This window comes from Plectropomus leopardus, chromosome 22 (genome assembly GCF_026936395.1).
Source record: "Plectropomus leopardus strain MGB_pleo_1.0 chromosome 22, ASM2693639v1, whole genome shotgun sequence".
Taxonomy (NCBI): Eukaryota; Metazoa; Chordata; class Actinopteri; order Perciformes; family Serranidae; genus Plectropomus; species Plectropomus leopardus.
The window spans coordinates 8,682,703-8,695,926 of NC_142197.1; the positions used below are offsets into that span (position 1 = coordinate 8,682,703).

Genomic DNA, 13,224 nt, shown 5'->3' on the forward strand with positions numbered 1-13,224 from the left:
ACTTTTTTCCTGCAATTTGCATTTTATCATATTTTACAGTGTGCACATAATGGGACTTAAATAACATAATCATATCTCCTCATAATGAACATACAAGCTTGTCACATGATGTGAAATAATGCAGCACACACACACACACACACACACACACACACACACACACACACTGCTTCAGTACAGTGAAATTACAGGCTAGTGATATCGCCATTGTTCTGGCTGAATACTTTTACTGGTTACCTTGGGAACGCAGCGAATGAGCCGTCACTACAGAGGCCGGCTCTCCTGGCAGCTCTGGATGTTCAGTATCTGTCTCTTTCTTGCTCATATGCTTGTTCTGTCTATTTTTCATCTTCATCTTCTCCTTTATCAGAATCCACCCCCTCCCAAAAAAATCCCCCTATCTCCCCAGTTTTTAAGCTTTTACCTTTGTGTGAGAAGGACTTGGTTCATGAACTTTGAATGAGTAACATTCAACTGAAGTATCTGATACAGCGGGATCACATAAATAGATAATCATGCCTGTGGGGGAAATGTGAATATTGCAGCAGCAAAGGAATACACAGCAGAATATAAATGTGACTTTTAGCATTTGATTTATATTGTTTTTCTTTGAGGACCCGAACCTGCATTGATTTCTCTGTCAGAGGACTCAGGTGAAAGAGTTTTATGTAAACACTATATAGAGTTGATATTTGGCATCTGATCTCTGATAGCAACAATTCATAAAGGCACTGAGAAAAAAGATGAAGTATGTATTTATATATATATATATATTTATGTATATACACACACACCCTTGAAACATATCTAGGTGTTGTAGGTTGTAGTTTGAAGCATTTGTGCTTCACATCCACCCATTTTTTCAGCCCAGGTCACAAAGAGAGGCACAACATGAGTCTCTTATTCCCACAGATATCAACCTCATATATTTACCCTCATCGCCCAAAAGAAATATTGGTCTTAGGTACGCTCAATTAACACATAAAAAGTGGCAAATCAAAAATGTAGGCCGGTTACACATTCTGCACAGCAGGTGTATTGATTTCTGTGCTTGCACCGTGAATGTGTGTGCACCTTGTGGACATGTTCAGTGTTTCTCTTTAATTTTTATCATATTTGTTTCTGTAGTCATTCAGATATTTAAATTTTTTATATTTTCACATTTTGATGTTTTAGTCTTACTAGTTTCTTTTATTGTAACCCTATGAAGAAATCCAGTCTGCTGAAGACAAACCTGCTCAGACAGATGTTTGGGTATTCTATTTATATATTGTATATTCTTATTCCTGAACTGTTTTTCATCATCATCATCATCATCATCATCATTATTATTATTATTATTATTATTATTATTATTATTATTATTATTATTATCATCATCATTATAACCTCTATTTGAACTTCAGAAAATCATTAAAGGCTGGCCCTCAGTTACAGCGATGTCAAGAATAAAGATTTTTTAAAAAATCAGATACCATTAATAGAAGATGAAAAGAACAATCAATCTTTAAAACAAATAGAAATAAGAAAATTCAAGATACAAATTGCAAAAGCAAATTCACAAAAGCAGGTACCATATTTTTGTATCAGTAACAAAAAACAATGAATTAAAACAGGTTAAAACAGATGTTAAGTGGTCAGAGATCATAGATTTTGACTGACAAAATTTGACCAAATACTTGCTTCAATGCTTCCCAATAATGTATTGTGCTCTTAGTTTTGCACTTCTAAATATGTGACTTGGGTAGTAATTTCGTCTCGTTTCGAGTGTTGTGAATGCCCTTGTAAAGCACTTTGTGACTTATGTCTGTGAAAGCACTATACAAACACATCTAACTTACTTGATTGTGTAGTTTGAAGTGAAGATCGCAACCTTTTAGTAAATAGTCACTGTACAATGACAGCACCCAGTAAAATGCTGCTAATTTGTAGTGCAAATCTGTATTTTCACTACATAAGCTGTACAGCAAGGTAACAGCCTTAAAAAAGAATAGACTGTACGTTTGATATACTAATAGACAAAGGAAGAGGTGGACATCAGTTATACAACAGGAGTCAAGATGTCAGAGAAGATGCACTTCAAATTCTTCTATATTCTGTACCTACTTTTAACTAGAGGGTCAGAAAAGTTGGCCTTATTCTGAATGGCCGCTTAGGAAAACGGTTTCATGAAAGCTTTGAAGTGAGTCCACAGTCATGACAAAAGAAAAAAAAAAATATTTAAGGACGAGTTTAAAGTTAGCCAAATTCAAATTTTTGAAGCCTTAAGCGAAAATAATTATAAACCCATGAAAAGAAAGATTAGTTCGCCAACTTAAGCTCTTGTGCAGCTCTCATATATTCTGTACCCGGGTACACCCGCTGATATAGTATGCTGCATTAATTGTAGAAATTAAAGTTTAAAATGAATAGAAATCTCTCACTTGTTTACCTCAGTTGTACAATTAAAACCAAAATATTTCAAAAATCCCCCCCCCCCAAGGCCTTCGTGCTGTGTGTATAAGTGTGGTTAAGTGTGTGTGCAGAGGAGATTGTTTAGCGGAGGGATGCGTGCTGGCTCAAACAGCAGGACATCTGACATTTACAACACAGCAGACCCTCTGTCTTGTATACTGGCAGCCTGCCTGCATGACTGGCACTATGCCTGGAGAGGTTTGCACCTGGATAAGTGTGTGTATATGTGTGTGTGTGTGTGTGTGTGTGTGTGTGTGTGTGTGTGTGTACACATGTGCGCTAATCTGTATGTGAGTAGAAAAAAACCTTGCATGTCAGTTTATGTGAGCATGGGGGTGCATAGAGCATATTTGGTGGCATCAGCTTTACTGTGTGTGTGCAAATTTGGCATGTGTTCATTTTGAATTTGTGTGGGTGGGTTTGTGTGTGTGCATGTGTGTGTGTGTAAATAGGGGGGTTATAGAAGAAGAAGGAACTGAGAGAGTTGTTATCACATAATTAAGTTAGCACCGTGCTAATTTGCCCCGTGTAATTATGAATAAACAGAGTTAACATAAAGAGAGGAGCCTGTGCGTCCCCTCCGAGGGTGAATGGACAAAATGAAACGTTTTTATGCTGCAGTCTTTCCATCTCTTTCTTTATTCTTTTCTTCCCACATTAGATCTGTCAACCTAATTCTTTTTTAGCTTGTTTTCTGTCATCCCTCTCCATCCCATGTTTGTCTCTCTCTCTGACTCATCTATTTTTCACTTTATATTCCAGCAGAAGTGTGTTAACCTTTGTATCGATTGTCTGAGCACGAAAGTTTTCTGGTAGTCCAGACGTCACTCAAGACTGTCAGTCAAAGAGCTGTCTAACAAATCATACAGAAAAGATCTCTGTACTAAAAACTTTAGCTAGTTAAACTTTGTTTTAATGTTTAAAGAGGCTTTTTAAAGCAGATGGAGGCAGAAATCTGAAAAACGCCAAAGAACGGCAAAATTAAAAAAAAAACTCCTTCTGCACCTCTCCCCTCTCTGTCCTTAAGCCCCTGCAGCAGGACGACCACACACACGCATGCACATGCTTCATACAGAATCTGTTTGACATACATTTATTTACTTTATCTTATTTCATTTTAGCATTACACACAGCTCATTCACTTAATCCCTCACTCCCTTTCAGATTTCCTTTATTCGTCTTCTTTATTACAACTTTATTTAAATAGCACATTTAAAAGCAGAGTTGATATAGTACTTTGACAAACACAGCAAAGCAGAAAATAGTATACATAGAAGTCAATACAACAACAGAAAGCCATAGCATAACCTTCATAATGGTAACATTTACTGCAGAAATGTTCTATTAGCCTGCATCTGTGTATCAGTTTTAGCTATGAGGTGCGTCTAATAGAGTGCAGTTATGAGCATGCTCCTGGATTTGTATTGTGTGTGTCTGTGTAAGTGTGCACATGCTTAACCAGGTGCATGCACAAATTAAATGGATGTGATCATTAGTGTTTCAGAGTGTGTGTGTTTACACAGTGCAGAGCCTGTCAGAGTGTCATTTGTATCAGATTTGCCAGAAAACAGAGTGCACTCTGCTCCAAGCTGATGGATATAACACATCATTAGTCTGTCACATGTTTGTTTGTGTGTGTATGTATGCGGGCATACGTGCCTGCATAAGGACTCTCCCCTTGTTGTGAAATTTCATTGCCATCCGCAGGTTTCCTCCCACCATCACCGTGCGAAGGCCGACTGACGCCAGAGTGTGTGTGGAGGAGGTTTCCTCTGCAACGTCGACTTTGACAAAAAAGTTCAGACCTTGCTTTATGGAAACCTTGAGAGCAAAACACAGAAAAATAAAAAGGAGAGCGATAATGAACAAATGTAAGATATTCAAATAGAGAGAGAGACCGGCTCTTTCTGTGTTGCCAGGCAACACAGAAATTCATAAGACATCAGGCGTGGGATGTCCACCATTGACAAATCTCAGTCACCGTCAGCACAGGAGCGTCAGAGTGCTGCACGCACACGTCAGCGTTTCCCGTCTCCGAGCTTCGTTCGTCTTTTCACCACCTTAACTTCTTCCTTCCTGTTTTCCTTCCTCCATGTCTCTCTTCCTCCACACTCACATTTCTCCTTCTCCAGTTTTCCTCCCTCTCGAGTGGGTGGCTGCTGACCTTAAATGTTCTCAGCCCAGGGAGTTTGGCGGAGTTGAGAGGGGAGGAGCAGAGGTTAAGATCAGAGGCCCCATAAGGACTCTTGGAGATGTGAAGGAACATCAAAGGCAGGTGTTTCTGAGAGGGCAGAGATTACGTGGAGCGCTTTATGAGCCTGTAAATGAAGGGCTGAATGTGCGCTGCGGGAGATCGGGTGGTTTTTGAGTTTATGTAAGCGGTTTTGATCTTTTGTTATATTTAATTTTTATAGTTCAGTATCGTCAAAAGTTAGGCTATAATAATAATAGCTTGATATATTTAAAGGGGAACTATGCCCATTTTCATAATTCTTACATATTATTCCTATGGTCTAAGATACTGCACAAATATTTGCGAACATGAACAACTTATTACCGAATCCAACAACTAGAGTGCTAAAACTTAACTTTGTTCTTCAAAACTAGCTAAAATATATCCACAATTGTCTCTACATGCGATAGGTGTAGATTTGCAGACACAACATTGATTCACGTGCTCTGGCTACGTCCCAACTCTGAGGAATCTGGGAGAACGATTTTCGAAGTGCTTTCTAACATATTAACAGTTAAAATTGATCCAGAACTGCTCATGCCACTATTTGGAATTACTTCTGAAGGAATGCAGCTACCTGTTGGGGGCCCGAAGGTCGTTGGCTTTTACCACCCTCTTCGCTCATCGCCTGATACTCTTAAAACAGAAGGATGCTGCCCCACCCTCAATGTGCTGTTCAACCTGAAGCTCGAAAAAAAGAGATATACACCACAGGGTTTTGGAAAAGAAATTTAGTGTGGAGACTCTTTCTGACATTCTAACCCTCCGCTCACGTGCATGAATGAAATAAGAGTTTATAATGTTCTAGCCTTTGCCATACACACCTGATATTTGTTGCTAAGACATGCTGCTCCTGCTAGACCCTGTAGTTTTACACTTTGATTAATGCACATACAAAGGTGTACATTGTGTTATATATTGGAACAAGTTTTGTCATCGAGTGTCAGCAAGGGGAAGGAGAACGTTGTTACTCCTCCCTCAGCCCTTTCCATGTGTTAACTTATGGCCATCTAATGGCCTAACTGGCGATGGCCAAAATACCGAAATTAAGGCTTCATAACAGGACCCCACGAATAAATTGTTCATGTCACGTCATGGCTGTGATAGCAAAGCCAGCCAGCTAAATAACTATGGTTTTATTATTCCTGACTGGTACATTAGCAACCAGCTTTGAAGCGATGGTTGTCAGTGCAGGCTAAAATTACACTCAGTGGTCCGTGCTCACCCCGCTTTAGACTGCATGTCTAATCTCGACAAAAGGAGCTCATCACCCCTGAATACAGATCCAGTGTAATTCACCTTTTTATCTCAGCTAACATCAATTAAAGCACAAAGACATTTACAGTTGGTTTCCTGCTGTGTGGACATCGTGTGGTGGCAGTTTGGAGTCAGTTTGTCAAAATAAATTTTTAATTAGGCATGCAAGTAGAGATGCTGAAGTAGCAATGTGATTGGTTGTTTGTTTTAAACATGTTATGGGTGTCCAATTGTTTAGATCGAACGACACATCATCGGCAGAATGTCCATTATTTTTAGGCAGACAGTGGTCTAAATGCGTGTGTGTGGTGAGAAGCATATTTATTGGGGTAAAAATATGTGTTTTTAATTGATTTTAATGACAATTGTGGATGTCTCTGTCTTTGGTGGGTTTTAATTATATTATTCAGTTAATTATTCCCTTAATTAGCTTAAAACACAAAGTAAATGTTCAAAAGAAACATCAAAAGTCCATTTCTTTTGTTTTCCCCTCGCTATATTTCCTACTTTTCTCTGTGTGCTGCTCACTGTGGGATGTGATGCAGCTCCGTGTTTTCACTTAGTTCTTGTTAATGGCTTTATGCCCTGCAGACTCCGCCGTCTTCCTGTCAAGCTAACCTTCAACACACACACCTATAGCTGCTGTCAAATATGTTTTACTGAAATAGACTGGCACACACACACACACAGATGTGCTGCCCTTGAGTACTTGGAGATGTTCCCTTTGTGCTTCTCTGTGTGTGTGGTGTATGTGTGTGTATGTGTGTGTGTGTGTGTGTGTGTTTGTGTGTGTTTGTGTGTGTGTGTGAGTGAAGTCTGACATCCTGCTGGAGTTCAGATATCTCGTTGTCCTTGAAGTAAACAGGAAAAGGGAGAAAAGATTGGAGAAAGAGACGTAAGAGCTTCAGTAAAGACCACCAACAGGAAAAAGTGCGCTCTACGGTACTTTAAAGTAAAACACAACACCCATGCCACTGCTGCTGAAGTGTCCTTGAGCAAATCATTCACCCTGAAAATGCTTCAGAAGAACAAACAGAGTGGTGCAAGGTGTTGGTGGAGGTGGCAGGAAGAATTTTGCTTTTATTTATTTAATTATAAACTAATTCAGTTTTTCTATCCCTCATATTTTAACAGGACAAACAAGATGAGTGATTTGTGTAATTCATATTTAAAGGCAAATCATTGTGCTCATGCTTGTGTGTGCGTGTTTAACATCTCACTTGAGTCTTGACTTAGATGCTTAAGTGTTAATATTTCATATGAAGCAGTGTATTGTGGCCCCAGATGACTTGTTAATATTCAGAGCTTATGCTGTTACTGTTTCAGCTCCTGGCAACACCCTTATGGAAAGCTCAAAAAAAGAAAGCTCATTGCTATAGGTTTCTTTTAATTTTTATTTTGAGTGATTTATTCACAACTAACAGGTTTGTTGAGAAATATTAAGTTTTATAGTATTATAATAAGCAGTAGTATGATGATGTAGCATTACCCTTCAGGGGTCAATAAAGTTTAATTTAAATTGATCCGTAGTCTAGAAAAGTATGAGTGACTGGAAAAGATTGGGTCACATTTAAAGAGTGCACACACTGTTTCTGCAGCAACTTCACCTACTTCCTGGGTGCACGGAGAAGGGACATAAATCAGAGGCGTAGTAACTCCAGCAACACTTGTAGTGCTTAAACCAAATTTATTACAAGACCAACACATTTCACCTTGTGTTCTTTATTAGGGTATATAAAAAGGAAAAACTGACTCATTTATTATATTAATGTCATGAAAACAAGAATTTGGACCATGTGGCAAATTATGGACTAGTTTTATAGCTGAAGCTTGGAAATTTAGGCAAACTAGACATAAAGACATAAATAATATATTATTCATGTTTTCGTGTAACTTATGTATGTGTATTGAGACTGATTGCCTGCTTTGTAAGCCCATTGGACCGGTCACGGTGCCAGATACTTCACTGATATCAGAAAACCATCCCTCCATCGAAGTATATTTTTGTGGTTGGGTGTAATTTAGTCCGTCTTAAACTCAGGAGATTTTTAGCATTGTTTAGTTGACATATTTTTTGGTATAACATTGTGATGCAGTCAGGTCAAAGTCATTTAAAAATCTGCCGGGAGCTCTGGTTCTGGTTGTAACAGTGCCAGCAAAGACCAAAAAGTGTTCCTTTGTAAATCAGTGATCACAAAAAAGTAACCGTCTCTAAAATTACAGTTAGGCGTGAGGAATTCTGTAGGTTTGATGTTGGCGTTAAGGCTAATGTTTGGTTGATTAACAACTTCTGAGGTTGTGGTTTTGCTAATATATTCACAAGTTGTAAAGTAAACACAAACATTTGATTATTATCACAAAGTACACCTGAGTTTTGAGAGATTTCGGTCTGGATCAAAGTGACGGACCAGCTGACCCACCAACATTGACGTTCGGATCTGCCTACCTGTACCTCTGAAGCGCAACAATCACCAGATGTTTTTTTATTCGTTAAATCCAAATGACATGATGCAACTTTGACGGTTTATATACTAAGATAAGATAATTGCAACTGTATCTTTGCTGTAGGTTCATTTTTACCTGCAAATATGAGAGTGGTATTGATCTACTCATTGAAGTCATAGTTAAAGAAACAATTAAGTGCTTTTCCTTAAATGTCAACCTATTTCTTCAACACCATATGTGGAGATCTCAGCAGGTATAAATGAAGACATTTTGAAAGTCACAGGAACAAGTCGTGTTTCCGAGCTTCAGTTTTAATGCCACAGACCTTGTTTTTTTTTTCTTTCTTGAGACTTATGTTGTTTGGAAGTTAAGTGGTGCTTAGTGGGTTTCTCAAGGAGAATGGCTTTTTGACGCATAAGTTGAGGCGTAACGCTCCACTTCTTTCTCCTCGTTTTGACCTTTCTTCCTTCTCCATTTTTGTCATTTTTCTGTCTTTGACCACTTTCAGTCTTTCTTTCTCTCTCTCTGGCTGAATTGAACATGCGTAGGCGCTTCATTGTGTCCATATATGTGCTAAACCACCTTAGAACAGTTTGAAGTGGATGATTTTATAAAGAAAGATAACGTTCTTTGAGTTTTTGCATAGATGCCACATTTATATTGTAGATTTTTGGTGATTCAAATTACAGTTGCAGGACCTACAACCCCCTCCTGTTAAAGACAAAAGGACACAGCATACTATATTTCACTACTCCCAACACAAAGCCCATCAAAAACAAGGGCAGAACAGTTTTTCATGCTGTGCTGCACATCAGCAAAGTGTGTGTGTGTATGCTGTGAATCTGACGGGAGCAGTAAGCCTCCTCTAAAACAATTCCCTGTATCACAATTGAGATATAAAAAGCAGAGTACCCATAAAAGTAATAAATAGGAAGTCATTTTTAGCACTATGAGCCACCACTAAATGTACTGCCTGGCACACACAAAAAAAACAAGGAAAACTCATTCAGCAAAACAAGTGAGTCTCTGAGAGGCCCTTTATTTCACAGGTTTTATCTTTTTAAATCAGTGCAAATGTTTTGTAATTCCAGTGTTTATTTTTTAGCCTCGTCATGTTGTCTGGCTGATCTGAAGCTCACATAAAGAAAGAGAAGTATGTTTTAATGCATGGCTTGGATCCAGGTGAAAGTCAGTTAAAATGCATCTGGTGGTTTTTGGAAATCCTAGGTGTTTCTTGTTGAGTAAGCTTTACTGCATAGAGTTTATTGATGGGAAGAGGAGTGAAAAATCCTTTAAAACACTTATGGAAAAGAGCTCCTACATTTGGTGAATACTGATGTGTCCGTTTTTCACTGCAGCTCATTGGTGCAGCAGCTCAGGCCAGCACGAGTGTTTTTGCCAGACATCTTTCTTAAACTGAATACTGGTTTTGCATGTGAATACAGAAATGTGCATGTGCTTAAACAAGATATTGAGAATAAAAACTCTAAAAGGGAAAGAAAATATAGTTATGCTGCCATTTATCTAAGCTAAGCCTATTTTTCTAAGTATTTATTGTATTTATTAATTAAAGTGACACTGACTCACAGTGACATTTTCTATATACATCACTCACCTCCTGTTCTGTTTAGTTCATCAAAAAAACCTTTACTCGAATGCCCGCGGTAAATGAAGAATCCAAACAGACAAATTTCTTGAAGTCATAGGGGTCCACATTTAACAACAGCAAAACTTCATCAAAAAAAAACAGCTACAAAGTCACCTAATGCATTGTAATACAAGTCGCATTTATCCAGTTTTATGCTCAGTACCTCCCAAACAGCCCTTCCCGATGGAGAACTGAATAGAAAGTGAAACTTAATCTTTAAAAGAAACTAAAAGCCTTTATCCAGTTTATGATAGATGTTATATAAATGTTTATTAGGTGGGTGAAGTTTCCTTTAAACCTTTATCGCTGAATTTAAAACATCAAATAGATTTTTACTTCCGGTGTTTGTCTCTGCAGCACACTTCACATCTGAAACTTCCTCCAAAGTGTGAGTCTTGCAGTGGAACACAGTGAAAGTTCGGTCACACAGCGGTGGCTCTCAGTCGGTGGCCTCTCGCTCTGGCTGGTAGCCGTGTCTGTGGGATTAAGCGTGGAGCCAAGGGAAGCCACAGTTTGAGCTTTGCTCAATACAGCAGCCATCATGGGGAATGTGAAGGGTGTTATTTTCTGAGGAGTGACTGTCGGTGTCCCCTGGGTGGCTCAGCTCGCTGATTTCTATGGGATTAGCCAGCCATGGAGGGAAATCCAATTCTGCAAGGCAATCCCTGCTCGCTGCTCTGACCAACCCGCACACCTCTCTTTCTCGTCCACTCTTTGCTTTCATCTCTCTCACTTCTCACAAAGATCAACAACTGCTCTCTCCTATCAAATTATCCACCACTTAGGTCCTAATTAGCATGATAACACACTAAAATAAGACGGGAACACGGTAAACATGAGACCTGCTTAACATCAGCATGTTAGCATTGTTATTGTGAACATTTTCAAGATTTAGCTCAAAACACTGCTGTGCCTAATTACAGACACACAGAGCCACTAAATACACTGACTGTTGACTTTGAGCAGAGCCTAGCAAGCTGTTTTCACTTCTTCTAGTCTTGGCGCCAATAATGAGAATGATAATAATCTTAATTTATAGAGCATTTTTTATAATAATTTTACAGGGTGCTTCACAAGATTAAATACAATAAGATGATATAATACAATAGAAAAAACTGAAATAGAATAAAATTCAGACAGAGATAACCTCTTTTTTGCAATAAAAGACTGATATAAGAAACTATTTTAAAAGAGTGATGGATTTAGAAAAACCTAATCTCAGCAGGTAATTCCAGAGTTTCGGGGCATGATAGCCCTTTGTTACCAGGCGTTCTCTGAGAAAAACCAGAAAGAGGGCGCAAAGGGCCATAAGGGGTTATTAAATCTTTAATATGATTAGGAGTCTAGTCCTTTAAAAGCTTGACGGTCAAGTTTAAAATAAAAAATCGATTTGAAAATGAAAAGAGAGCCAATGCAGGGAGGTCAGAATTGGACTTCTATGATCTCATTTTCTTGATAATCCTGTCAGCAGCATTTTGGACCAAATGAAGGCAATAAAGAGGATTGAGTTATACCTGTGTGGAGGGCATTGTAGAAATCAAGACAAATAAATAAATAAAAGCATGGAATTTAGTTAAGTTTTAATTGCTCATATGTATGTTTAGAAAAGACGGAAAAAAAAAATTAAAAAGTTTTAACCTTGTTCAGGAGAGGTTAGAAGCCAAAAATGGCTTATAGAGATACCTCCCCTTTTAAATATCATTCATAAAAAGAAAAAGATAAAAACAAAGATTTCCTAATTGATCAAAAGTTCAGGACTAAGCAGCTTGCAAATTGATTTTAAAAAAAATTAAAAACATTTTTATCTACAAAATAAAATACATTACGAATAGATCAGTGAAGTGTTATAAATCTCTGCATATCAGAGTCCTTTTCAGATCTTTTTTGAATAAAGATCGGGTGGATGTGGATTGTAGTGATGGAGGAAGGCTTTGTGTGTAAATCCTCAAGGATAAGATGGATCTGATTTTTGAAATTGACTGAAGTTGAAAGAGAAATGAGTGAGCAACCTTCTTTCATACTTGCCAACTTGAACTCCTTAAGAATAGGAAGGATTTTGGAACGAAAATGGGGGTTTTGGCAGTTTTCCTGCCAAAAAAGATGAGTTTGAGCAATTTATTTTTTCTGTATTTCTGCATTTTTCTGGTGACTTTTACAGAATGAAAAAAGAGAGAATAAGTACACTGCACTAGCATTTTCATGGTAAATTCATTTAATTTTTGGTTAATGCACCTGGTACTTGGGCCAGGAGGATCGAGGGAGGCCAGGCTGTAGGCTTCCCTCGCCCACACACTTGTGGGTCTTGAATGCTTAAGCGATTGGGAACGAGAGGCTCACGATCTCTGGAAGACACCTTGGCAACCTTGTGCAGCAGAGGAGGGCAAGTAAGGTCCCCACAGCCCCCAAGCTACTCCTTAAATCCCTGCAAGAGCTCACTGTTGGGCCTATGCACGGAAATGAGGAGTCTACTGGCAGCAGTGGTTGACTCATGCAGGTGCCCCTTGAGGGTCTTGGAAGAAAAAGGAAGGGGCAAACGCCAATTAGGAAGAAGATGAAGACTTTTGGAGTCATAGGGCTTGACTTATATATGCTATGACGGAAAATAATTGTGAAAACTTATCATAAATCAGGAGAAATTTAGGATAATTTTGACTCATTGAGGGAGCCTGGAGAGGGGAATGAGAAACTGGCATCTCCTGGGAAAAACAGGAGGGTTGGTCACCAGAACAAGCTAATGTAGGCATATTAACAGTCATGAGATCAGTATTAACCTGCTCATCTTACTCTCAGAAAAAAAACGTCTATTTGCTTGCGTATCAGCTGGAGTTAAGCAGTGTTTCGCTTCCTTTCATTTTTTAAATGCTGCAATCTGTCATCATTTTCCATCTCTGTTTTGGTCAGTGTGCCTCTCGAGCACTGCCCTCTCATGACTGCACCTCTCTCTCCCCTCATCGAGCCCTCAGAGGGTCCATTGTCCTCTTTGTTGTCCACCCCTCCCTTTTCTCTCTAATCAAATAGCCTCCATGAGGAAATGCCAGCAAATTATAGCCTCTATTCATATCTGATGGCCGATGAACTCAGTGTACAGTGTGAGACAAGGGGTTGAGTTGTGACTACTACAGTAGAGTGCATAAAACAGCATCAAAATAGAGCTTGTTTATAAAAAAAGTGCCAGCAGAGGGTCCCC

General features: G+C 38.7%; 1 protein-coding gene across 6 annotated transcripts in view; it reads left to right on the top strand.

The window, feature by feature from the left end:
* anks1b (ankyrin repeat and sterile alpha motif domain containing 1B) overlaps window positions 1-13,224 on the top strand; it is a 284,427-nt gene that overhangs the window by 125,067 nt on the left and 146,136 nt on the right. The window lies entirely within an intron of this gene.